The sequence below is a fragment of the Triturus cristatus genome, chromosome 4_2, assembly GCF_964204655.1.
Source record: "Triturus cristatus chromosome 4_2, aTriCri1.1, whole genome shotgun sequence".
Classification (NCBI taxonomy): domain Eukaryota; kingdom Metazoa; phylum Chordata; class Amphibia; order Caudata; family Salamandridae; genus Triturus; species Triturus cristatus.
In genome coordinates, this window is record NC_140586.1 from 111963684 (window position 1) to 111990224 (window position 26541).

A 26541-nucleotide genomic window follows, 5' to 3' on the forward strand; every position below is an offset into this window, starting at 1 on the left:
GTACAGACAGACGCCTCCGACCACGGCATCGGAGCGGTTCTTTCCCAAGTGAACCCCGAGGGTCATGACCAGCCGGTGGCCTTCATCAGCCGACGTCTCCTGGGCCGAGAACAGCGCGGGAGCACCATCGAGAGGGAGGCCTTCGCAGTGGTGTGGGCCCTCAAAAAGCTCCGGCCCTATCTCTTCGGTACCCACTTCCGGGTACAAACCGACCATAGACCCCTGCAGTGGCTGATGCAGATGCGGGGGGAAAACCCCAAACTACTGCGCTGGTCCATCTCCCTGCAGGGAATGGACTTCACCGTGGAGCACCGACCGGGCCAAGACCACGCCAACGCAGATGGCCTGTCCCGCTTCTTCCGCCTCGACGAAGAGAGTCCCCAAGGAGATGGGTGACTCTCCCCGCCTTCAGCTGGGGGGGACGCATGTTGGACAGGCCACACGAAGGGCTTGCGCCCTCCCCGCATGACAGGGCCCAAGCCCCGGCCCCCCAGGCGCGGCCCACGAGAATCACCCGCACCCCGTCTCCCGACGGAACTCCTGCCCTCGGATCTCCCTGTAGCACGGGCCCAAGCCACCACCGGCTCCCTCGGCCGGGTCAAGCCGCCATCTTGGGCCCTGCGCCACGAGGCCGCGTGGCCTCCCCCCGACCCTAACCCTGGGCCTGGCCGGCCCCGACATCCCGGCACCACCATCCACCCAGGAGGTGAGCGGATCACTTGGCAGGTCAATGGGAGGACGAAGTGCCAAGGACTCTCCCCCGCCAGGTGACGATCGCCTCCAGCTCCCCCAGGCACCGGCTCCACCCCCCCGCTGGGTGTCTGGACACCTTCATCCCGGACCCTCCGACCCCCAAGTGCGAGGGTCCGGACATCAAAGGGCACCTGCCCTATAACTGGAGCAGCTGCGGAGCAAGAAGGCAGTTGTATCCTGGAGTCGAGAGACACCGAGAGAACTCAGCCTTGACGGACTACTGGCGCTGCCGTAGCCCTATCTTGTGATCTATCGTCCTGCCTGCTGGCGCTGCCGCGGCCTTCTGCAACATCCATCCTCGTCGGGACCTGCTGGCGCTGCCGCGGCCCGTTGTAACGACCATCTTCACCGGGACCTGCTGGCGCTGCCGCGGACCGTACATCGACCATCTTCTCTGGGACCTGCTGGCGCTGCCGCGGCCCGTGTATCGACCATCTTCACTGGGACCTGCTGGCGCTGCCGCGGCCCGTACCAGCTAGACCACCTAAGCTCGAGGATTGTGAGCTACCCACCACACCACCTCCACTACCAGACTGGTAACCAGACTGTCCCGCTACCCCCTTTTCCCATCTTGAGAGACTTGAATCGAGGGGACCCCTGAGTCCAGACCTCCTTGTACCTTTTCATCGTACCTTAAGAAGTGCTTATAAAGAACGATAACTCATCTCCTTGTGTGGTATCTGTCTGTGGGGGGGAAGTTATTTGTCTGTACGATCGCTGGAGACGGCTCTCCCCGGAGACCTCTCCTCTTGTCCTCGGCCGACCCTCCCGGTCCGTCTAACAGGCGTGCAGCAGTGTGAGGCGTGCAGCAATGTTTCATGTAGCAGTGTGAGGTGTGCAGCAGTGTGAGGCAGGCAGCAGTGTGTGGCGTGCAGCAGTGTGCGGCGTGCAGCAGTGTATGGTGTGCAGCAGTGTTTCGTGTAGCAGTGTGAGGCACGCAGCACTGTGTGGCATGCAGCGGCATGCAGCAGTGTGCGGTGTGCAGCAGTGTGTGGCATGCAGCAATGTGCGGCGTGCAGCAGTGTGCTGCGTGCAGCAGTGTCATGCAGCAGTGAGTAATTGTACTGCTCGATTTTCCCGGCCTTCCGGTGTTGCAGAGCAATCCATATGACTTCAGTCTCTTTCCATCCGAGTCTAAGGACTGGTGTAGTGAGTAGGGCCTATCTATTAGACACTTGTGACATCTTCCCGTGCTCCTACCCTTAGCTCAGGGCCCATATACATAGCCTAGGGAATAGATTCGTTAGCCTTGAGGATAATTTGCCCTATAGTGAGGTTGTTTCATGGAGCTGTGTTGAATTCAGGCCTGGTAGGCCTCAAACGGGAGAGACTCCATCTTTCTTTCTGCTCCGGCAGCCCGGGACCTTTCCAGAGGGAGGGGGATGTTTTAGTTATGAGGTGTTATTCGCTCGGAGAGAACCGGTCCAGGCCGGCCCTTATCGAAGGATTGTATTTTTCTTCATGCCGAAGACACTACATCAGGCCGGCCGGCTGGGAAAGTGTCCTTGGTACGGGGAGGTACAGGAATTTGGTGGGCGGCAGGTTTCGAGCTGGAAATTTCCATGAGGGAACGCACTTCTATATTAGTGAAAGTCTGAGTGAGATAAGGGCACTTGCTTCTAGACCATAGGCGGCATCTGGCCGTTAGCAGAAGAGCTATTACTTATTCCAGGGAAGACTGATGATGAACTTGAATCCAAAGAGGAGAGGGTAGCCGATAAGGACGAGGTTCCAGTGACTCGGAAAGGGAGAAGGGAGCAGACCCACAACTGCAGAGGGGTGACTTCCAGGCTAAGCCGAGGCATAGACGAGAAGGGAACCTAGATGACCATTGAGTACAGGCGACGTACCCTCAAGGTGAAGTCGATCCCTTTTTCTTTGAAGTGTATAACTTAATCTTTTACTTCCCTTGCAGGTTATATATGTATGATGTGTTCCGTAAATGTGCATGTGGCATTTAAATAAAGTATTTAGCTTATTGTACGTTAGCATGTGTTGTGTACTTTTGTATAGGAGGATAGCCTATTCTTTAGTCAGAGTTTCCTTAAAATGAACAGAGGTTAATCCTGGTCAGGTAAGTGGTAACTGGATGAGGGGGAAAACAAGCCCCTCGAACTAGAGAACAGGTTGTGCTCAACTAATAGTCTTTGTGTGATCTGATATATAGTCCCAATTCCCCTGTCGTGTACTAATAGGATGAGCTCGTGCTAAGGCTGCCGTGTAGGTAGGAGATTCTGGGTCTGACTGAGGCCGCGAGATCGTGAGTGTGTCGCTGCCGAATGGGTAGGAGATTCTGGACCTGACCCAGGTCGCGAGACTTTGTGTGTCGCTGCCGAATGGGTAGGAGATTCTGGGTCTGACTGAGACCGCGAGACTTTGTGTGTCGCTGCCGAATGGGTAGGAGATTCTGGACCTGACTGAGGTCGCGAGATCGTGTGTGTGTGTCGCTGCCGAATGGGTAGGAGATTCTGGGTCTGACTGAGACCGCGAGACTTTGTGTGTCGCTGCCGAATGGGTAGGAGATTCTGGGTCTGACTGAGACCGCGAGACTTTGTGTGTCGCTGCCGAATGGGTAGGAGATTCTGGACCTGACTGAGGTCGCGAGATCGTGTGTGTGTGTCGCTGCCGAATGGGTAGGAGATTCTGGGTCTGACTGAGACCGCGAGACTTTGTGTGTCGCTGCCGAATGGGTAGGAGATTCTGGACCTGACTGAGGTCGCGAGATCGTGTGTGTGTGTCGCTGCCGAATGGGTAGGAGATTCTGGGTCTGCCTAAGGCCGCGAGACTGTGGTTGCTGAGATTGCGAGGCTGTGAGGTATATAATAGGAATTCCCTGTCCTTAGGTGGTACGTGTATATGTGGTTATTTGGGTGTAAAAAGACCCTAGGGAGGGGGTAACGTTCTGTTTTGGGTCAGAAGGGCTCTGTAGAGCGGGTTCCACCCGATCCGAAAACCCAAGCAGAACAGTAATGCAGCAGTGTGAAGCAGTGTGTGGCGTGCAGCAGTGTGCGGCTTGCAGCAGTGTGTGCCGTGCAGCAGTGTGTGGCATGCAGCAGTGTTTCGTGTAGCATTGTGCGGCGTGCAGCAGTGTGTGGCGTGCAGCAGTGTGTGGCGTGCAGCAGTGTTTCATGTAGCAGTGTGCGGCGTGCAGCAGTGTGCGGCGTGCAGCAGTGTGCTGTGTGCAGCAGTGTGTGGCGTGCAGCAGTGTGTGGCATCCAGCCGTGTGTGGCATGCAGCGGCATGCAGCAGTGTATGGCATGCAGCAGTGTGTGGCGTGCAGCAATGTGTGGCATGTAGCAGTGTGCGGCGTGCAGCAGTGTGCGGCGTGTAGCAGTGTGCGGCATGCAGCAGTGTGAGGCGTGCAGCAGTGTGAGGCGTGCAGCAGTGTGAGGTGTGCAGCAGTGTGAGGTGTGCAGCAGTGTGTGGCGTGCAGCACTGTGTGGCGTGCAGCAGTGTGCGACGTGCAGCAGTGTGCTGTGTGCAGCAGTGTTTCGTGTAGCATTGTGCGGAGTGCAGCAGTGTGTGGCGTGTAGCAGTGTGTGGCGTGTAGCAGTGTGTGGCGTGCAGCAGTGTGTGGCGTGCAGCAGTGTGTGGCGTGCAGCAGTGTTTCGTGTAGCATTGTGCGGAGTGCAGCAGTGTGTGGCGTGCAGCAGTGTGTGGCGTGTAGCAGTGTGTGGCGTGCAGCAGTGTGTGGCGTGCAGCAGTGTTTCGTGTAGCAGTGTGCGGCGTGCAACAGTGTGCTGCGTGCAGCAGTGTGCGGCGTGCAGCAGTGTGTGGCGTGCAGCAGTGTGTGGCGTGCAGCAGTGTGTGGCGAGCAGCGGCATGCAGCAGTGTGCTGCGTGCAGCAGTGTGTGGTGTGCAGCAGTGTGTGGCGTGTAGCAGTGTGCCGTGTGCAGCAGTGTGCGGCATGCAGCAGTGTGCGGGGTGCAGCAGTGTGCGGCGTGCAGCAGTATGAGGCGTGCATCAGTGTGCGGCGTGCTGCAGTGTGAGGCGTGCAGCAGTGTGAGGTGTGCAGCAGTGTGAGGTGTGCAGCAGTGTGTGGCATGCAGCAGTGTGTGGCATGCAGCAGTGTGTGGCGTGCAGCAGTGTGAGGCGTGCAGCAGTGTGAGGCGTGCAGCAGTGTTTCGTGTAGCAGTGTGAGGCGTGCAGCAGTGTGCGGCGTGCAGCAGTGTGCGGCATGCAGCAGTGTGTAATGCAGCAGTGTGCACAGCAGTGTGTGGCGTGCGGTAGTGTGCGGCGTGCAGCAGTGTGCGGCATGCAGCAGTGCGTGGCGTGCAGCAGTGTGTGGCGTGGTTTGTAAACAACAAGAAAAGCTGACATCAAAGGAAGGGTGGCAGGGAATGAGCATATGGGGTGTGAGTTATAACGAAAGTTAATTGTTGTAAGAGGGGATGCAGGAAGTGAGGCCGAGCGCACGCTGGCGAAAGCAGTCTGCTGCTTTCAAGTCCGATGCCAGATGCCAGCTTCGCACTTGAATGCCTCACATGCACTGGTCATAAACTGCATTCCTAAGGTCTTGTGCCCCTTACTAAATCTCTCTGAATGCGTGAGGCGGCGCATGCGCAGGAAGTAGCTGGTGGCAAATGGAATGCGCGTGGATGTGCGCGTAACCGCCACCCGATTCGCCTGGGAAGCCTTTGGGAGCATTTTCTGAAGCCCCTACATAAGTCTCGCTTACGCGATCGCTTACGCGATAGCCAGGCGAGACCTAAAAAGGACGGTTTAGGTCTGGCAAAAGGTTTATTTTGCCAGGTCGACATGGCAGTTTAGAACTGCACACACAGGTTGGCAGTGTGTGCCACCATGGAAGGCTTCACATGTTTAAAGGGCTACTTAAGTGGGTGGCAGAATCAGTGCTGTAGGCCTGCTAGTAGCATTTATTTTAAAGGCCCTGGGAACATATAGTGCCACTTTACAAGGACTCAATTATCTATTAATTGAGTATAAGCCAGTGTTACCATGTTCAGAGGAGAGAGCACAAGCACGCTAGCATGAGTTAGCAGTTGTAAAGGACACAGAGTCCTAAGGTCAGCTACAAGGAGGTCAGAAAAAATGGAAAACGAAGGTAAAACTCTGAATCTCTGCCTATGTGTGTAGAACCATGATAAAACCTCATCATTTTACATAACAGGCAACCTGGCATTATTGGTCTTCCATCAGGATAAATCCACACCTCATCTTCTTCCCTACGTGAACAACATGTCTTGATCCAAATGTATTTTTCTTCTGCACTTGCTTCCTCTTGAAGCTGCCTAATATCTTCCCATGTTTCAACACTTAAGAACATCAGATTGCATTCTTTTTCATCAGATTTCTGTACTTCTTTATTTACTGAAACAGAATTTAGCGCACAATATCGTGCAACTCTGCCTGTGTATTTATTTCTGACTGTGATATAATGACTGCCAGATCTGTGTGCCGAACAATTCACAACCCCAATTTCATTGGTCAATTGTAGTACTAATAGTAGTTCTTTTAACATGTTCTCCATTTCGAATTAGTGAACCTTATGAGGTCAAAAATCCAGGTTGAGACCACAATTGTCCAAAATCATTTACAACCCCAAAGTCATGCTGGTTATCAGTGAATATTGTTACTCTCCAAGTCTTTCCAAAATAGCATGCTTTCGTGAGAGGCACTAGCTCTGAAATGTTGGCCGATTTTATTCCTTTCAAGCATGAAGCTTTAATGACATTAGCCACTGTACAAACTCCATAGGAAGCTCTTAAATTCCCCATTTCATCTCTTATGCATGATCCATCCACAAACATTACACAATCTGATTCAGATAATGGAATAACCTTTATACCATGTCTTGGCTTTTTACACAATTTAGTCACATCCAGACAATCATGATCTGCCTCATCCACCAACATTTCACATTCTGGATTTGGCAACAAAGTAGAGGGATTCAGATTTGTACATTTTGCCACTGCCTCATTCTCAGCTCCCTGTATCACTCGCTCATATTTTGTCAACCGACTACTCGTAAGGTGCTGTGTTCGAGTTCTTGTCAACAAAATCTCAACAGAATGCAGTGCATACACTTTCAATGGCTGTCCCATCACAATTGATGCACTCTGTTCCAAATCCAAACTCACACACGTAGCAGCCACTGCTTTCAAATAACCTGGTAAAGCTGCAGCTACAAAATCAAGTGTTGCTAAAAAATATGCCACAGGAAGACGTGCTGTTCCATGCATTTGCATTAGAACTGAAAGTGCACAACCCTCTCTTTCGTAACAGAATAATGCAAAATCCTTGTTGAAGTCCTGCATTCCTAATGCTGGTGCAAGACAAAGGCTGTCTCGCAACTCAAAAATTGCCCTCATATTTTCCTCATCTAATTGAAATGGATCTGACAGATCTTTATGAGCCAGTTTTTGTAATGGCATAGCTGTCAGTGGGAATCCACTGATCCACTGTCTGTAATATCCAACCATACCCAAAAACATTTGAATCTCTTTCTGTGTCTTGGGAGGTTTCATTTGCAAAATTGCATTTATTCGATCTTGTGACACCTTTCTGACTCCTTTTTCAATTTTGTGCCCCAAATAAAGAACTTCTTTTTGACAAAATTACAATTTTGCTGGTGGCACTTTATGCCCACCTACTGCCAAGTGGTTCAGTAGAGCAATAATATCTGTCACACAAACTTCTCTCGTCTTCGATGCAACAAGCAAATCATCGATATATTGCACTAACACTGAGTTATTTGGCATTACCAAAGACTTTAAGCACCTCTACAAGATTTGGTTGAAGTTTGAGGGGCTTTCGGTATACCCTTGAGGAACTCAGCACCATGCCAAAACACAGTCTCTGAACCGGAATGCAAATAAAAATTGGCTATCCGGATGTAAGGGTATCGAGAAAAATGCTTGACATAAGTTGATCACTGTGAACCATTCTGCGTCACATCGAATTTGATAGCGAATTACTGCTGGGTTTGGCACTATTGGACAACAAGGTACTACTTTCTGATTTATTTTCCTCAAATCCTAACCAATCCTATATTTTCCGCTCGGTTTCTTAATTCCCATAATAGACGAATTACAAGGACTGATTAGTATTTCCTTTAAAATACCTTGTTCAATCATCATCTCAATCACAGACGTTACTCCTACAATTGTTTCAGGATTCATTTTGTAAGGTGGAGTTTTGGGGAAATCTGCACCTTGTTTGACCGAAATTTGCATAGGATCAACTCCCTTCATCAATCCAATGTCTTTCCCTGTGAAATCCCAGCACAGTTTCTCTCAATTCAACAGGCATATCTTTTGCTGTAAATAAATGATAAAAATCATTCACCTCTGTCCCTTGCCTTGCCATATTAAAAACAACATCTTCATCCTGTGTATGAAATGATATTCCATTAGTTGTACAGTAGATGGCGCAATTCATCTTGCATAACAAGTTTCTACCCAAAAGGTTAATTGGATTTGTATCACACACCACAAAACGATGCAGGTCTCTAAAGTCTCCAATCTGTACTCTCATTGGTTTTGTTACTGGAGTTTTGATCAATGGATTTAAAACACCTACAACTTGGATATTTTCTGCCGAGAGGGGTAGGTTAGGAATTTCCACAGTTCGCACAGTGGAACGGGTAGCACCAGTGTCTAGAAGGAATGTAATCACATTACTATCTACTTCTCCATCCACATAAGGACTACACTGATCTACCTCTAGGGATGCACCACGCACGCACTCCTCCTCCCCCCTCAGGCACTGTCATTGAGATGTATTCGAATCATCCCCTTGGGACTGCAACCAATATTGTGAAGCCACTTGTAAATTTTGTTTTGCTGATTCATCCGACTGAAAACCCATAATCGCACTGTACCTTTGTATTTCACCACTCATATTCTGATTTGGCAAAACAAGCTTGAGGTATTTGATGGACTGGAGCCTGCGAACCCCCCCCCCCCCCCCCAGAACCTTGAGACCCTTACAGGTGAGTAGTCGCGCTTAACAAACAACTGATTGACTTATTGAGGTATTTGAAGTTGAGGTATTTGTGAACCATGTCCTCTTCCATCTAATATCAAATTCTGATTTTGCATTTGGTTTTGCATTTGTTTTACTGATTCTGATTCATATCAATAGCTCCTGCACTACCATCCGTATTTGTCAACAGACTCCTACACTTGCGTTTCCAATGTCCAAATTTACTGCATGCATGACACGGATATTTCTTCTTCACATCCTCTTTATTATTCCTACTTCTCGCACCACAAACCTATAGCTGTAACATTCTGAGTATCCTGAACAACCCAATCTTTGCCTTGAAATCCTGTTTGAGGAAAAATCCACAAAATCACCTTTCTGTGCTGCTTTCATCTGAGCGAACATTAATTTGTGTTTCAACGTCTTATGTCTTGTTTCAATAATATCGTTACAATATTTTTCATAGCGCAATATCTCATCAATAGACTTACTTTGCTAACAAATTAAATTCTGTTGGCTCATCATGCTAATCTCTGGTCTCAATCCAAACACAAACCTATATACAAAATGACCAATGTCCTTATCAGTAATATTCTCATTACCTCTATACTTTTTAAACACTTGGAGAACCTTACATAATAAGCATGCACTGTCTCTTTTGTTTCTTGTGCAGTTCTGTCTATTTTAACCCAATCTGTCTCTTTTGGCGAAATCTTTCCCTTCAAATAGGTAATGTTCTGATTATATTTCTTCATCACTTCATCAGATGGTGCTCCAGTTTTTGCATCTCTTGGGTATTCTTCTTTTGGCCAATCTATTGCAATTTTACACTCAATCTACGAATCTGCTTGTTGGACAGGCCACATGAAGGGCTTGCTCCCTCCCCGCATGACAGGGCCCGAGCCCCGGCCCCCCAGGTGTTACCCACAGAAACAACCCGCACCCCGTGTCATACGGGACTCCTGCCCCCGGACATCTCTGTATCATGGGGCCGAACCACTACCGGCTTCCTCGCCCGGCCCGGCCGCCATCTTTGACACTGCACCACGAGGCCGCGTGGCCTCAGCTCGACCCTAACCCTGGACCTGGCCAGGCCCCGACATCCCGGCACCACCATCCACCCAGGAGGTGAACGGACCACTTGGCAGGTCGATGGGAGAAAGAAGTGTCGATGGCTCTCCCCCGCCAGGTGCCGATCGCCCCCCCAGCTCCCCCGGGCGCTGGCTCCACCCCCCTGCTGGGTGTCTGGACTCCCTCACCCCGGACCTCCCGGCCTCCAAGTGCGAGGGGCCGAACATCAAAGGGCGCCAGACCTATAACTGGGGCAGCTCCAGAGCAGGAAGGCAGTTGTATCCTGGAGTCGAGAGACACCGAGAAGAACTCATCCTTGACGGACTACCGGCGCTGCCTTAGCCCTGCCTTGTGAACTATCACTCTGCCTGCTGGCGCTGCCGCGGCCGCGGCCTTCTGCATCCTCCATCCTCGTCGGGACCTGCTGGTGCTGCCGCGGACCGTTGTACCTACCACCTTCATTGGGACCTGCTGGCGCTGCCGCGGACCGTTGTAACTACCACCTTCGTTGGGACCTGCTGGCGCTGCCGCGGCCCGTTGTAACCTCCACCTTCATCGGGACCTGCTGGCGCTGCCGCGGACCGTGTAACGACCACCTTCACCGGGACCTGCTGGCGCTGCCGCGGCCCGTCCAACTAGAACACCAAGCTCGAGGATTGTGAGCTATCCATCATTTCATCGCATCTACCAGATTGGTAACAAGACTGTCCCGCTACCCCCTTTCCCAACCAAGAGACTAGAATCGAGGGGACCCCTGAGTCCTGACCTCCTTGTACCATTCTATCGTACCTAAAGATTGCTTATAAATAACGTTAAAACCTATCTTTGTGTGGTGTACATCTGTGGGGGGAAAGTTACTCGTCTGTACGATCGCTGGAGACGGCTCTCCCCGGAGACCTCTCCCCTTGTCCTCGGCCGACCCTCCCGGTCCGTCTAACATTGGTGGCCAGCGGCGCGATCCGAATCAACGCGTAATCGTACAGAGAGTAGCTCACCCCACGACAAAACCACGATGTCAACCAAAGAGAGCGGATCCACCGAGAAATTCCAGATGGAGAAATTGGAAGAGTACAGCCATCGTGAATTGAAACAATTCTGCATTGAACTAGGCATTGCTACCACCGGCCTGAGTACCAAAGACGATTTCAAGCACGCCATTGAGTCGTGGGCAGAAACCGGGGCCGCCAGATCCCCGGACCAAAACATTACAGCATCAGAGAGGAACACCACGGCTCCCGAAGAGCGAAGAACGGGCCTCTCGCAGGAAGAGATCCAAGAGAGAGAAAAAAACAGACTACATGAGTTAGAAATGGCACGGCTCAAAATGGACGGTGAACTAAAATTAGCCGAACAAAAACTGAACCTAGAGCATCTGCGGCTCCGAGAAGAACGGGAAGAAAAACAGAGGCAGAGAGAGCTCGAAGAAAAGAGATTAGCATACGAACACGAGCGCAAACTGGCAGAGATAGACCTACGGAAGCAGAACAAAGAACTGGAGGTGCCCGAGCGACCATGCACCCCGGGAGCGACAGAAAAGAAAGTCCACATCCCCAAGGATGTCGTTCGAGAGTATGTCCGAGAAGACGACATACAACAGTGGTTCAAGGCCTACGAGATCGCCATGACCTCCCACCGGATCGATCGAAGTGACTGGGGAGCCGGTCTATGGGGGAGGTTTGTCAATGAAGGCCGCGATGCCCTGTTACAGCTCCCAGACCACCTGATGTCATCCTATGACCACATGAAGGCTGCCCTCCTCACCCGATATGGGCTCACACCCGAAATGTACCGCCAGAGGTTCCGAGACTGCACCCGGATCCCGGGTACAACTTGGGTGGAATATGTCAACTATTTCAGCCGAGCCTTCGAGGGTTGGATCAAGGGAAGCCACGTAACGACCTACGAGCAACTTTTTAATCTCATGGTGTGGGAGCACCTCTCTAACAACTGCTTCGTCAAGCTCAGGCAGCACCTCCTCGACAGTAAATTGACTGACCCACGGCAACTCGCCGCCGAAGCTGACAGTTGGGAAAGCACCCGAGTGGGCCGGAGAGGGCCGCACGAACAGAACCGGAACAACCAAGGTCAGCACCGTCCCCGAGGAGGAGGAGGGGGCCAGGGACGAGGAAGAGACACCGTCCCGGCCGCTCCCGCTGCCAGCACCCCGCCCCCGGCCAGCCGGGGCAACCCCCGATGCGCGCGGGGCTCCGAGCCAATGTCACGTGCCACCGATGCCAGCGAGTCGGCCACTACGCCAATGACCCGAACTGTCCACAGAACCAAACCCCGAGACTCCGCCAGGTAGCTGCCGCCGCCCTGGGGGGAGAACAAATCTCCGAAGAACAGGAAGAATACGAGCAGGGTCAACAAGAGTGGGAACCGGCCAACATGGTTCTAGCGTGCCTAGGGGGAAGAGACATGGTCCCGCGGGCTCCCCTACCCGCCAACACCAGGAAATATAGTCAGTGGGTGAACATTAATGGATGCCGGGCCGAGGCACTACGTGACACGGGGGCCAGTGTGACGGCTGTCCGCTGTCACCCGGTAAAACCAGAGCAGATCCTGTCGAACATTCTCTGCCCCGTCCGTTCAGCCGACAATTCGGAGAGTCTATGTCGGATGGCCTGCGTCCCCTTCGAATGGGGAGGAGTCTCCGGCATGTTGAAGGTGACGGTCTGAGATGATGCCCCCGTGGACTGTCTCCTGGGGAATGATCTTGAGAGTTCCCCGTGGGCCGCCGTAGAAAGAAGAGAGCACCTGGGGATGTCGGGCCTCCCGGACTGGGCGTGCGTAACCACCCGGTCCATGGCCGCCCGTGCCATCCCCCGACCAGAAGAACCAGAATGTCCAGCACCTCCTCCCCCGATCGCTCCAGTAGAGGACACCGACCATACCGACCCCCCAGAGCAAACCCCCGAAGGGCTCGCTCAGCCCCAGGACCTTCCCAACCTGGCTCAGTGGCGTCAAGAAGGGGGGCCCACCCAGGAACAGTTCCGTCAAGAACAGAAGACCTGTCCCTCCCTCGGGGGACTCCGCCAGCAAGCCCTCGCCCAGAGCGCAGGGGACACCACCGGAGCCCATTGGATCTATTGGGACAACGAACTATTGTACAGTGAACAGAGAATCGCGGAGTTAGGGGCCAGTCGAGTGCTGGTGGTGCCCCTCCGTTTTAGAGACTTCCTGTTAAATTTGGCCCACGATGTCCCTCTGGCTGGACACCTGGGCCAGGACAAAACCTACAGTCGCCTGGTGACCCACTTTTTCTGGCCAAAGATGAGAAACGACGTCCTCAACCACTGCCGGTCCTGCAACACGTGCCAGGCCAGCGGGAAGAGCGGCCGCAAACTCAAAGCACCTCTGCAGCCCTTCCCAGTTGTCACCACCCCATTCGAGAGGGTGGGGATAGACATTGTGGGGCCCCTGGACCCCCGTAGAGCACAAGGACATCGGTTCATCCTGGTACTGGTGGACCACGCCACCCGCTACCCCGAGGCTGTACCCCTGCGAACTGTAACAGCCCCGGTGGTCGGCCGGGCCTTAATGGGGATCTTCTCCCGGGTGGGCTTCCCCCGAGAAGTCGTCAGCGACAGAGGCACAAACTTTATTTCGAAGTACATGAAGTCCCTCTGGCAACAGTGCGGGGTCACCTACCGATTCACGACCCCCTATCACCCTCAAGGAAACGGACTAGTCGAGCGGTTCAACCGCACGCTCAAGGGAATGATTGGGGGGTTGGAAGAACCCCTCCGTCGCCAGTGGGATGTACTACTTCCGTGCCTCCTCTTCGCCTATCGAGAAGTTCCCCAGAAGTCCCTCGGCTTTAGCCCTTTCGAACTCTTGTACGGGCACCCGGTGCGAGGGCCCCTCAGCCTAGTCAAAGAAGGTTGGGAGATGGCCCCCCTTAAGACCCCTCCAGACGTCTTCAAGTACCTCCTGACCCTACGCAATCAGACCAGGCGATTCCGAGAGATGGCGAAAGCGAACCTTGAGGCCAGTCAGGAGGACATGAAAAAATGGTACGATCAAAATGCCTCCTCCATCGAATTCGAACCTGGCCAACAAGTGTGGGTGATGTCCCCCACCGAACCATGTGCCTTGCAGGACAAGTGGACGGGGCCCTTCAAAGTGGTCGAACGCAAGAGCCCCGTCACCTATCTCATCGATATGGAATCTCCACGGAACCCCCTCCGGGTCCTCCACACCAACAGACTCAAACCCCACTTTGTGCGCTCGGAGCTCAGCCTCCTGATGGCTACAGACAGTGGAGCGGAAGAAGACTCCGAGCCTCTCCCTGATCTCCTGAAGACTCGTGAAAAAGATGGTTCCGTGGACGGGGTCCGGCTCTCCGATGCCCTCACCCCGGAACAGCGCCAAGGCTGCCGGGACCTCCTGCTGCAGTTTGCTACCTTGTTTTCCCTCACCCCAGGGGTCACCACCTGGTGCTTGCACGACGTCTACACTGGGGACAGTCCCCCTATCAGACACCGGGCGTACCGCGTACCAGATCGGGTACGGGCCTGCATCCAAGAGGAGGTATCAAAGATGCTCACGCTCTGGGTCATCGAGCCCTCGGACAGCCCCTGGGCCAGCCCGGTCGTGCTGGTCCCCGAAGCTGCTGCCCCCGGCACCACTCCTGAGCTCCGATTCTGCGTCGACTATCGGGGCTTGAATGCTGTTACCAGAACCGACGCTCATCCCATCCCCCGAGCGGATGAACTAATCGACCGCATGGGGGCTGCCCGCTACCTCAGCATCTTCGACCTGACAGCAGGCTACTGGCAGATCGGTCTCACACCCCGGGCCCAAGAACGATCCGCATTTTCTACCCCCGATGGCCACTACCACTTCAAAGGTATGCCCTTCGGCATGAAGAATGCCCCAGCTACTTTTCTGCGACTAGTGAACCAGGTCTTGGCGGGGCTCGAGGAGTTCAGCGCCGCCTACCTGGACGATATCGCTGTGTACAGCCGCCACTGGTCCGACCACCTCCACCACCTCCGAGAGGTCCTGCAGGCCCTCCAATGGGCCGGCCTCACAATCAAGGCCAGCAAGTGCCAAATTGGTCAGGGGTCCGTGACCTATCTCGGACACCAAGTGGGAAGCGGTCTGGTGGCCCCTCTGCAACTCAAATTCGCTGCCATCCAGTCCTGGCAGCCCCCAGTCACGCAGACCGAGGTCCGAGCCTTCTTGGGGCTCACCGGCTACTACCGGCGGTTCGTGAGGGACTATGGCAGCATTGTGGGGCCCCTCACGGGACTCACATCCAAAAACCACCTGAAGAAGATCAACTGGACCCCCGACTGTCAAGCGGCCTTCGAGAAGCTGAAAGCCGCCATGTGCACTGCCCCGGTGCTCCAGGCCCCCGACTACAGTCGGGAATTCATCGTACAGACAGATGCCTCCGACCATGGCATCGGGGCGGTCCTCTCCCAGCTGAACTCCGAGGGACTTGACCAACCGGTGGCCTTCATCAGCAGACGCCTCCTGGCCCGAGAACAGCGATGGAGCACCATCGAGAGGGAGGCCTTCGCAGTGGTGTGGGCCCTCAAAAAGCTCCGGCCCTATCTCTTCGGTACCCACTTCCGGGTGCAAACAGATCATCGACCCCTGCAGTGGCTAATGCAGATGCGGGGGGAAAACCCCAAACTATTGCGTTGGTCCATCTCCCTGCAGGGGATGGACTTCACTGTGGAACATCGCCCGGGCCAAGACCACGCCAACGCAGATGGCCTGTCACGCTTTTTCCGCCTCGACGAGGAGAGTCCCCAAGAGGATGGGTGACTCTCCCCGCCTTCAGCTGGGGGGGACGCATGTTGGACAGGCCACATGAAGGGCTTGCTCCCTCCCCGCATGACAGGGCCCGAGCCCCGGCCCCCCAGGTGTTACCCACAGAAACAACCCGCACCCCGTGTCATACGGGACTCCTGCCCCCGGACATCTCTGTATCATGGGGCCGAACCACTACCGGCTTCCTCGCCCGGCACGGCCGCCATCTTTGACACTGCACCACGAGGCCGCGTGGCCTCAGCTCGACCCTAACCCTGGGCCTGGCCAGGCCCCGACATCCCGGCACCACCATCCACCCAGGAGGTGAACGGACCACTTGGCAGGTCGATGGGAGAAAGAAGTGTCGATGGCTCTCCCCCGCCCGGTGCCGATCGCCCCCCCAGCTCCCCTGGGCGCTGGCTCCACCCCCCTGCTGGGTGTCTGGACTCCCTCACCCCGGACCTCCCGGCCTCCAAGTGCGAGGAGCCGAACATCAAAGGGCGCCAGACCTATAACTGGGGCAGCTCCAGAGCAGGAAGGCAGTTGTATCCTGGAGTCGAGAGACACCGAGAAGAACTCATCCTTGACGGACTACCGGCGCTGCCGTAGTTTACGTAGTGGGTCGCGACACTGCCGTAGCCCTGCCTTGTGAACTATCACTCTGCCTGCTGGCGCTGCCGCGGCCTTCTGCATCCTCCATCCTCGTCGGGACCTGCTGGCGCTGCCGCGGACCGTTGTACCTACCACCTTCATTGGGACCTGCTGGCGCTGCCGCGGACCGTTGTAACTACCACCTTCGTTGGGACCTGCTGGCGCTGCCGCGGCCCGTTGTAACCTCCACCTTCATCGGGACCTGCTGGCGCTGCCGCGGACCGTGTAACGACCACCTTCACCGGGACCTGCTGGCGCTGCCGCGGCCCGTCCAACTAGAACACCGAGCTCGAGGATTGTGAGCTATCCATCATTTCATCGCATCTACCAGATTGGTAACAAGACTGTCCCGCTACACCCTTTCCCAACCAAGAGACTAGAATCGAGGGGACCCCTGAGTCCTGACCTCCTTGTACCATTCTATCGTACCTAAAGATTGCTTATAAATAACGTTAAAACCTATCTTTGTGTGGTGTACATCTGTGGGGGGGAAGTTACTCGTCTGTACGATCGCTGGAGACGGCTCTCCCCGGAGACCTCTCCCCTTGTCCTCGGCCGACCCTCCCGGTCCGTCTAACACTGCTGGAACCACAATATCACACAAACCATCTAAGGCTTTCCAAAAAACTTTTGAAACTTTCACAAACCTCTCTACTTGTTTCTACCATTCTACCGGTTTTTCTCTCAATCTGGGAAATTAATTTGTAAATGATAATATATCCTGCTTTGACCACGGGACATGTACTTATCCACCTGCAGGTACGTCTCTCTTGGGATATATAATTTCAGTCACTTCTGTACCAAATTCTCTCACTGGAAACATATATAAAGCACCTGTATTTATGGCTCTTTCTTCTTTCTTTTTAGTTCCATCTTCCTTTCGAACAATCTAATTCCCCGCAATGCCTCAATGTGTTAATCAACTCCTTGACCAGCAATAGTTTTCCTGAAGCATTCACACTTTCCAGATCCTTGTTGCTGACATCAATCTATATGTTTTCTGTAAGGCCTTTGATTTGTCTATATTTACTCCATACGTCTGTGCAACCCAAACACATTTTTCATGAAGATTTATCTCTCTTATTTTGACATTTTTACACAAGAATAACAACTCTTCTTCCTGATACTTACTCAACCTCTCTGGACTAATCTTTCCTAATATCATTTCGTCCAAATCTGCTTTGAATTTACCTACATCCATCCTCACTTTATTAGATGTCATTCCTCTAATCCATTGATCCAATTCCTATGGTGAAGGCCCTAAAGACTCTCCTGATGCAGGTGTAGGTGTCATCTTAGTATTCTGTAATAATCTCCTTGGATCAATCTGTATACCTCATTTTGGAGTTTCTACTGCTCTTTCAGAAACATCAATCAATGATTCTAATCCACTCACTCCATCTCTAATTCAGTCACTTACTACTGGAGATGGAGTTTTTTTTTTAAACTGCCGGAACTGTTTGAGCACATTCTTGTGAAGTATTCTGTACCTTATTATATAATGGAACTACAGGACCAATAGTTACTGCAACTGACAAAGCGGCTGCATTTAAACTCAACTGATTTATTATTTTGGTTGGATCTCTCTTTGCCTGATTCACTTCACTATTATTTTCCCTTTGAGAATCTTCTATCTGAACCAATGGAGCACTTGGTGATGGTCTTTCTTGTTCTTCCTGATACGGTGGAGGTTTATTCATTAATAATTCATCCAACAATTTATCATCTACCTCATTCCGATCTGATTTTGTTTCTGGAATGTTCTTTTTCTTTTCTTTGCATTTCCCTCTTTCATTATTATCCACTACTACAACTGAATACATTCCTTCACCCATTGCCACTATATCTCTCCTCCACTTTTTCATTCGTGCATCCATTCTGCCTCTGAATATCTGTCACAGTATTTCTGTATCTATTCTCAGTTCTAGCCTTGTCTCTTTTGTATGCCTCATGTTCCCACTCTTCAAGTGCTTCATACTGCATAGGTCTCGGACTTGGTCTCAAATCATTCATCTGATATCTCAGATTTTCTAAAATCCTAGTGCTAAAAGTACCATGCTCTGGAAATGCCAAATTACCATCTCTCTCTGTATACTTCACCCAAGTTTCCAACCATATACACGTATGATAACCTCTTTCTAATGACATAATAGAAGCAGACGTTGCCTCAGGAGCTACCGGAATTCCCTCTCTAATGGGTATAGGTTCATCCTTTCTAAACAAAGTTTTCAACAGCTTACATAAATTAATTTTTTTGCTTTGATCGATCGCTAAACTCTTATCCAAGAATGTTTTTCTCTTTCGTACTTCTAACAAAACCAATTGGTTCTCGCTATCCAATAGCAGCGCAATTCACACCAAACAACCAATAACAGCCTGTTTCTCTTTATGACAACTCACACTTGTTAATAAATAGCAGCGCAGTCCTCGGTGATGACTCACACCAACTAACCAATTGCAGCGCTGTTTTTTGTGGTGCCAGTAAAACTCCTGTAACAGACCCTCCTTATACAAAAAGTATCGGCAACTATTTACAAAATCTTCTTAGACAAACATTGTTAGGACACATAGATATTCCAGCTTGTCTGCTCCACTAAAAGAAGATAGATGCAAACTCTCCAAGAATTTTTTCGCTACATAATAAAATCTCTTGACCAGCATGATTCTACTCTCATTCAAGTGAAGACTTTCGGGAGTTCTCTAATGCGCTTTCTAAAGGTACCCCAATAAATCTCTACTATACTAACTCCAAAGTTCCCTGTGCAATATTGATAATACTGCTATTACTCAATACTTGTATCAACAGCAGACAACGCAAGGCTACTTAGTGTATGCCACACTAAGACAAGCCCTTGAGCTTATCCCGGGATCTTAGGCCTTTTTGGACCTGCTAACAAATTTCCTGTAAGGTCAATCCAGTACGACAACTACATGTAACAAAAAGTACAAAAAATTAATAACAAACAATAATTCTCATCTTAGTCAATTGCCAATATAATCAATCTACACTAAACCGTCCTAAACTTGCTCCCAAGTCTAATTATCTAGTAACACTTTATTGGTTGATTTCAAAACTTGTTAATGATTTTCACACAATGGGAAATTTAATCCGAGCAGGTTTTATTTACGGAAAGCCCTGCTCCATCAGAAGCCTACCAAATTCAGTGAGTTGGGAAGGGGATCTTTTATTTGAATGATGAACACTGACGCTGTAGTCTATGGGCTAAGATGAGCCCTTGACTTTTATGAAAGGGAAGGCTGCTCATAGGTGCCACCGAGTTTGCAATGAATGCAAGGTACACTTGTGGTGTTATCTGAACCAACATGTATCGTTTTGTGACAGATTTTGGTATTTTTGGGATCAGGTTACATAAGCAGCTGATTTTCCGCATTACTTTAATCTGAACGTGTACCATCAATGTGGGTGTTGTGTATTTGTTTGTACTCTTTCATCTGAAATCTCTTCCTGTCCAGTGTCAGTATAGGTAGACACTGTGTGTCTGGTGGTGGCATGTCTTTCTGTCCTGTGTCAGTATAGTTAGACAGTGTGTGTCTGGTGATGGCACGTCTTCCTGTCCAGTGTCAGTATGGTTAGATGCTATGTGTCTGGTGGGGGCACATCTTCTTGTCCAGTGTCAGTATAGGTTGACACTGTGTGTCTGGTGGTGTCATGTATTCATGTCCTGTGTCAGTATAGGTGTCCGGTGTTGGCATGTCTTCCTGTCCTGTGTCAGTATAGGTAGACGCTGTGTGTCTGGTGGTGGCAAGTCTTGCTATCCAGTGTCAGTATAGGTTGACACTGTGTGTCTGGTGGTGGTATGTCTTCCTGTCCAGTGTCAGTATAGTTAGACACTGTGTGTCCGGTGGTGGCATGTCTTCGTGTCCAGTGTCAGTATAGGTAGACAGATAGGTGGGGGCGGTGTCGTGATTATATACCACACCAACTTTAAAGTCACCCTTGGTCCTAATCAGCATTTAGTGGTAGAAGCACTAATGATTAATTTTAAATTTAGCAACACAAATACTTTTTCAGGAGCACTATTATACCATCTGCCATGGCCGAGGGCTCTATTCATACAATCTATGCAAACTTTCTTGGAATTGTGTGTTGACTCCCCAACTTTCACCCTAATAGGAGATTTCAATTTTCATTTTGACTGCCAGAATAATGCTGACACCACCCACCTGGTGGATAGTTTGGCCTGTTTTGGACTGAACAAAGATCATAACAGAGCCTACACACAAGGCCAGCCACATGTTAGACAGGATTTTTATAAATAATAACAATATTATTTTGGGAAACGTACTCCTATGCACTTAGACTTACCATAGTGCCATCTTTTTTAAACTTCTACTTCCTGGGGCAGAAGTGCTCTCCTATAATAGACGGCTGACTACTAAGACTTGTATGTGGCACAAAATTAATAAAACTGATTTAGAAGAGGCCCTACACAGACATCCCCATATACCAGATCAAGATATTAACAATGCTGCTGATATTATTTTGATCGCTAGATCAGTCCAGCAACGAATCTCCTGGCCCCTGAGAAAATGATAAAACATCGTAGGAACCAACCTTCAGTCCCATGGTACTCCGCTGAACTTAGAAGTATAAAGTCTAAATGCAGAAGCTCAGAACGTATCTGGAGGTAAGACTACAGTGAAAAGGGCAAACAAAATGATAGATTAGCCCTAGAAAATATAAAGCGCCAATTAGAGCAGCTAAGATCAGATAGTTCTCAATGAAAATAGGGGCAGCAAAAAACTCGACTAGAGAGCTTTTTAGGACTGTTACAACTTTGTCTAAGTTCCAACATGGGAATATATTTTCACCTGATCAAGCCTTCTGTGATAAAGTTGCCAACTTCTTTCAGGCCAAAGTGCAAACAGTTTACAAGGAGCTTTCAGGGCACACATTTCCCTTGGCTAAAGATCAGTCAATTGTTCATAATGTCTCTGACAATGCAACTACCAATGAGTTGTCAAGTTTTTCTTTTCTATCTTCTAAGAGAGTAAATGAATAACTATTATCCACCAAATCAGGTTCCCTGACTGATCCAGGTCCTCCTTATGTGTTACATATGGCATCAGACACAGGATGCTTACAATTGTCTCCACTTTTAAATAATATTCAAATTTCTGGGGTTTTCCCTACATCCTAGAAGAAAGCTTGTATTCCTCTTATACTAAAAAAAAACCTCCTTAAATCCCACAGAGGCAAACTATGATCTGCATATATGTTGCTTACCACTACCTGCAAAAATCTTGGAAAGATCCATGAATGAAGATCTGGTGTGCTATCTGAAGTCTAGTGATCTTCTTGGCTCCACCCAACATAGATTCAGACAGAATGACTTAACCGAATCAGCATTAGTTATGGCCACTGAGGCAATCCACAAACACCTAGACAGCAGGAGGAAGGTCGTTCTTATCCTACTTGATTTCTCGGCCGCGTTCAATACTGTAAATCATTTGGTGCTAAAGCAGAGGTTGGAGACAGTAGGAATAAAAGAGACGGCTTTAACCCTGATACATCCTTCCTTTTGAAGAGGGAACAGAGGCTGTGCTGGAGAAATCTAACATCTGATACCTTTTCACTTCCCTGCGGAGTGCCTCAGGGCTCAGCATTGTCCCCTAGCCTATTCAACATCTATATCACCCCTTTAGCTAACCTGATTCAAGCTCATGTGTTTTGGTGGTATCCTACGCAGATGATACACAGATAGTCATATCTATAACATCGTGCACAGACTTGGTGGCTGGTCAGTTCCACAACTGTCGGATACACATCATTAGATGGATGCATGAAAACTGCCTTAAGTTAAATATGGACAAAATGGAGGAGGTGAAATTCGGGAATGGACCCCCACTCTGGAATAACCACTGATGGCCAGCTGAGGCAGGTCTTCGTCCTGACCCCGTTAACAAGGCTAGAAATCTAGGAGTTCTGTTTGACTATCAACTCAGTTTTTCAGAACAGATTATTCTTGTTACATCCTCCTGTTTTTTCTCTTAAAAATTCAGTGAAAGATCTTCCCTTTCATCCCACAAGAAGTGGAAAAAAAATGATTGTCGCCCTGATACTTTCAAGAATAGACTATTGCAATGCCCTTTTCTTCGGCATTGATAAAGGTCTACAATCAAATTTCCAGTCTCTGCAAAATGCCACAGCATGGGTGCTACTAAACATTTCCAAATGTCATCCCACATCTAACAGCATTAGGGACCTCCACTGGCTACCTGTCCAGAAAAAGATTAGGTTTAAGGCACTCTGTTTGGTGCACAAAGCACTGTTTGGGGAAGGGCCTCACGATCTACAGAAACACTTTTCCTGGGATGTTCCACGTCCGGACCTAAAGTCAGCCAATGCTGGGCTGGTTCATGTTCCTAGGATATGAAGGGCTTGGTGGGAGGGTAGGAGTCTTTCCTACCAGGCAGCGAAACTTTGGAAAGTGCTGCTGGTTACGATAAAACTACAATCTAACAGATCCTCCTTCAGGAAGCTGCTTAAAACTTGTCTCTTTCCTCCCATTTAAACAGTAGTTATCTCCCTCCCCTTCTTAGACAAAGCATATGTCACCTCCAGAGCCAAGACGCCTTGGCATTCGTTGCTCTTTATAAATGTTTACTTACTTACTTATTGTGTGTCTGGTGGTGGCATGTCTTCCTGTCCTGTGTCAGTGTAGATAGACACTGTGTTTGGTGGTGGCATGTCTTCTTGTCCTGTGTCAGTATGGTTAGATGCTCTGTGTCTGGTGGTGGCATGTCTTCCTGTCCTGTGTCAGTATGGTTAGACACTGTGTGTCTGGTGGTGGCACATCTTCCTGTCCTGTGTCAGTATGGGTAGACACTGCGTGTCTGGTGGTGGCACATCTACCTGTCCTGTGTCAGTATGGGTAGACACAGTGTGTCTGGTGGTGGCACATCTTCCTGTCCTGTGTCAGTATGGGTAGACACAGTGTGTCTGGTGGTGGCACGTCTTCCTGTCCTGTGTCAGTATGGGTAGACACAGTGTGTCTGGTGGTGGCACGTCTTCCTGTCCTGTGTCAGTATGGGTAGACACTGTGTGTATGGTGGTGGCACGTCTTCCTGTCCTGTGTCAGTATGGGTAGACACTGTGTGTCTGGTGGTGGCACGTCTTCCTGTCCTGTGTCAGTATGGGTAGACACTGTGTGTCTGGTGGTGGCACGTCTTCCTGTCCTGTGTCAGTATGGTTAGACACTGTTAGTCTGGTGGTGGCACGTCTTCCTGTCCTGTGTCAGTATGGTTAGACACAGTGTGTCTGGTGGTGGTGTGAGACACGCCTTTAGGGAAGAAGCATAGACAGATCACCTCATCGTCAAGAATCATCATCATCAAGAATCATCATTGGTCATGACTCCTGACACAGGAAGTTCAGGAAATTAATTTGTTGTGGAAGCCTGTGGAAGACCTTGTCAGTTCTTTATAATTATCTTGTGTCTGTCCAGTAGGCCCATGCTCCACTCCGTCTGGTGTCTTAGAGTAAATAAACGGATGATCTTCTCATGATCATGTGATCAAAAGCAGCCCTGAGATGTGTAAATTCTTTGAACCCAGTCACCCTGGTTGAAAGGAGGCCACAGTCGTGCTTTGGAATGAATTCAGAGTGATGTTCCACATTTTTGTTGGAGCACCATTGACAATAGGTAACAAAAGGCAATATAAGTGCATTTCACTGTATTTGGGGGGGTCTGCAAAATTGCCAATGTAAATTTTCAGAAAATCACATGAAATGTAGTTTACTAGTATCACAAGTAAAAATATAATTCAAGGGAATTCTCATATAAAATGTCCTAAGAGCTCTGCTAGGTCACTGACACAGAAAATGTTTCTTGATTCAGATATTGTGTGTGAAAATTCATGTCCAAAATTTATGTGACATTCCATAGCTTGAAATCTTCTGGAAATTTCATATAACTTCACAAATTTGTCCAGCGTCATTCAAAATTTGCTCAGGTATTGCAATGGCGTGCTCAAGCAATTCAGTATTATCTTTATGTTCGTGCAGATGCAGTACGTGTGCAAGTAGGAGTTTGGTTACATAATTTTGGATGAGCCGATATAACAGAAAATTTTATATTCTGTCCAAGAAATTGTATTTACCAGTTCACGGTTAACTTCTCATTTAGAAATTGCAAATAATCTGAAGATCAGTTCTGAGCACTAACTTAAAAACTCTATAATTAAATGTTGGTTTCATCTTACTGGTTCTCCTTTAAATAAAGTTTTTTTGCAGCTCTGATTCTGCACAATATAAGCATAACTGACCCAGAGGCTCGAATTCGATATCTGATCCATGTAATTTTGGAGGGCTGTTTATTCTTTCAAATGTATCCCCTTCAGGCTCCCTGTCTCTTTTCTTTTTTCATCTCCTCCAAATCAATCATATTCCATGTTTTCTGTCTTCTGAAAGTTGCATTCACTGCTCTCCTAGGGGCTGTGGTGGTCTTTCTTTCTGTATCCCAGCCTCTTGCTCTTCTCTGTAGGAAAATAAGAGAAACAACTTTCACAAAATCTGCGCGCGAAGGGGGTTTGGAGGTGGTGGGGGGCATGAGAAATAAAGCTAGAGGAAAACAGTGAAGTTATCCAAAAACACACGTGGGACTTTCCATGGCTTAGGCGGTTGTCAAAAACCGTGTAACAAAGAATTTGCAATTTTAATTAGTAAGATGTTGGGTAAAGAGAGATTGGAGTTATTGGGGCTCAGGGACCGTGTGTAAGGTTTCCCAGAAGTACAAAAATGCAAAAGATGAAATTAAAATTCTAAGAGAGAGTTTATCCTGGGCCCGGAATATTGAAGTATATCAAGACCATTTTTGAAAGGGATATGCCTGTAAATGGTGGACTGAACACCTTTCAAATATTTCAAACACACAAGGCAAGTCAGAGGCATTTTGATCTTCTGTGTTTTGTTAAAAAACCTTGCTGAACATTGGAAGCTGTGTACCTTTTTGAGGCTTCTGCTACTGAATATCGACCAACAATATTGTGGAATACTAATAACGAGAACAGAATATCGAGGGACAACATACGGAAAGGTAAGTGCATATAGGGAAGTAGAAATGTTACTATTTTTAACTCCACATCTACGTACCTTGAAGATCTATGGGGCATATTATCAAGCCAGGCGATAAAATTATCGCCGCTTTAGCGGCAGAAAACTGCCGCTAAAACGGCGATAATGGACTCGATAATATGCTCTATGGCATTCCAATTGAAGCCCAGGTTAGATGTGAAGGACATCTAACATGGGCTTCAATTGGAATGCCATAGAGCATATTATCAAGCCCATTATCGCCGTTTTAGCTGCAGTTTTCTGCCGCTAAAGCGGCGATCATTTTATCGCCTGGCTTGATAATATGCCCCCAAGTACCTATGGAAGTCACTTGGAGGTAGTCAGGGGTCGCAGCTGTGACCTCTAGCTTTCTCCCTGCTACCCCTGGCACTTCGTTTTGTCCTCTGGCCTCAGAGGAGGCAAACGTTTTGCTCCTAAAGAGTAGCAAGGAGGAAGCTAGAGATCACAGCTGCAACCCCTGACTACCTCCAAATGACGTCCATGTTGCCACGTAAATAACAGATGTGGAGTTTGGTGTAGAAAATCTAGACATACCTGTCAATATTTTATTTTCGATATTCTGTCCTTAATATTCCGGCCCATCAATGGGGCAGATTTACAAGCGCCTTAAAACACTTTTACGCCGCCGCTGCGTCACTTTTGTGACGCAGTGGCGTCGTAAACAATGCACCACGTTGCGACACATTTACAATGTGGCGCATCTAGGAAGATGTGTCACATTGTAAAGCCCTGCGCTACATTATACCTGTATCAGGTATAATGTATGCAGGGTGGGCGTTCCGACGTAGGAAAGCCTTGTAAAAGTGACGCAGTAAAATCTACAAGATTTCGATGTGTCACTTCTACAACGCCACTGCGTTAAAACCTTACGCCAGCTTGAAGCAGGCGTAAGGAGAGATGCAGCATAATAGGAATAGGCATTCCGAAGCATTGTTGGAGTTGCGTCGTGCTTGTGACACGACTCCAGCAATGTGTTGCCTTTACGCCAACAGATGCATCTGTCAATCCTTGCGCCACGGTGCACAACATTGTAAATGCGAAGCATCCATGGTGACGCAAGATTTTTTTTGCATGATGTAAATTAACTGACGCATCTCTGCTAATATACAGAGATGCGTCAGTTCCTGTAAATCTGCACCAATATTTTTTATTCAATATTCAGGGAACACACCACTTTTGACTATATTCCTGCTGAGCAAATGATGATTCAATTCAGGTGCGTTTATCCCATCAAATCATCAATCAATCTATTTTTA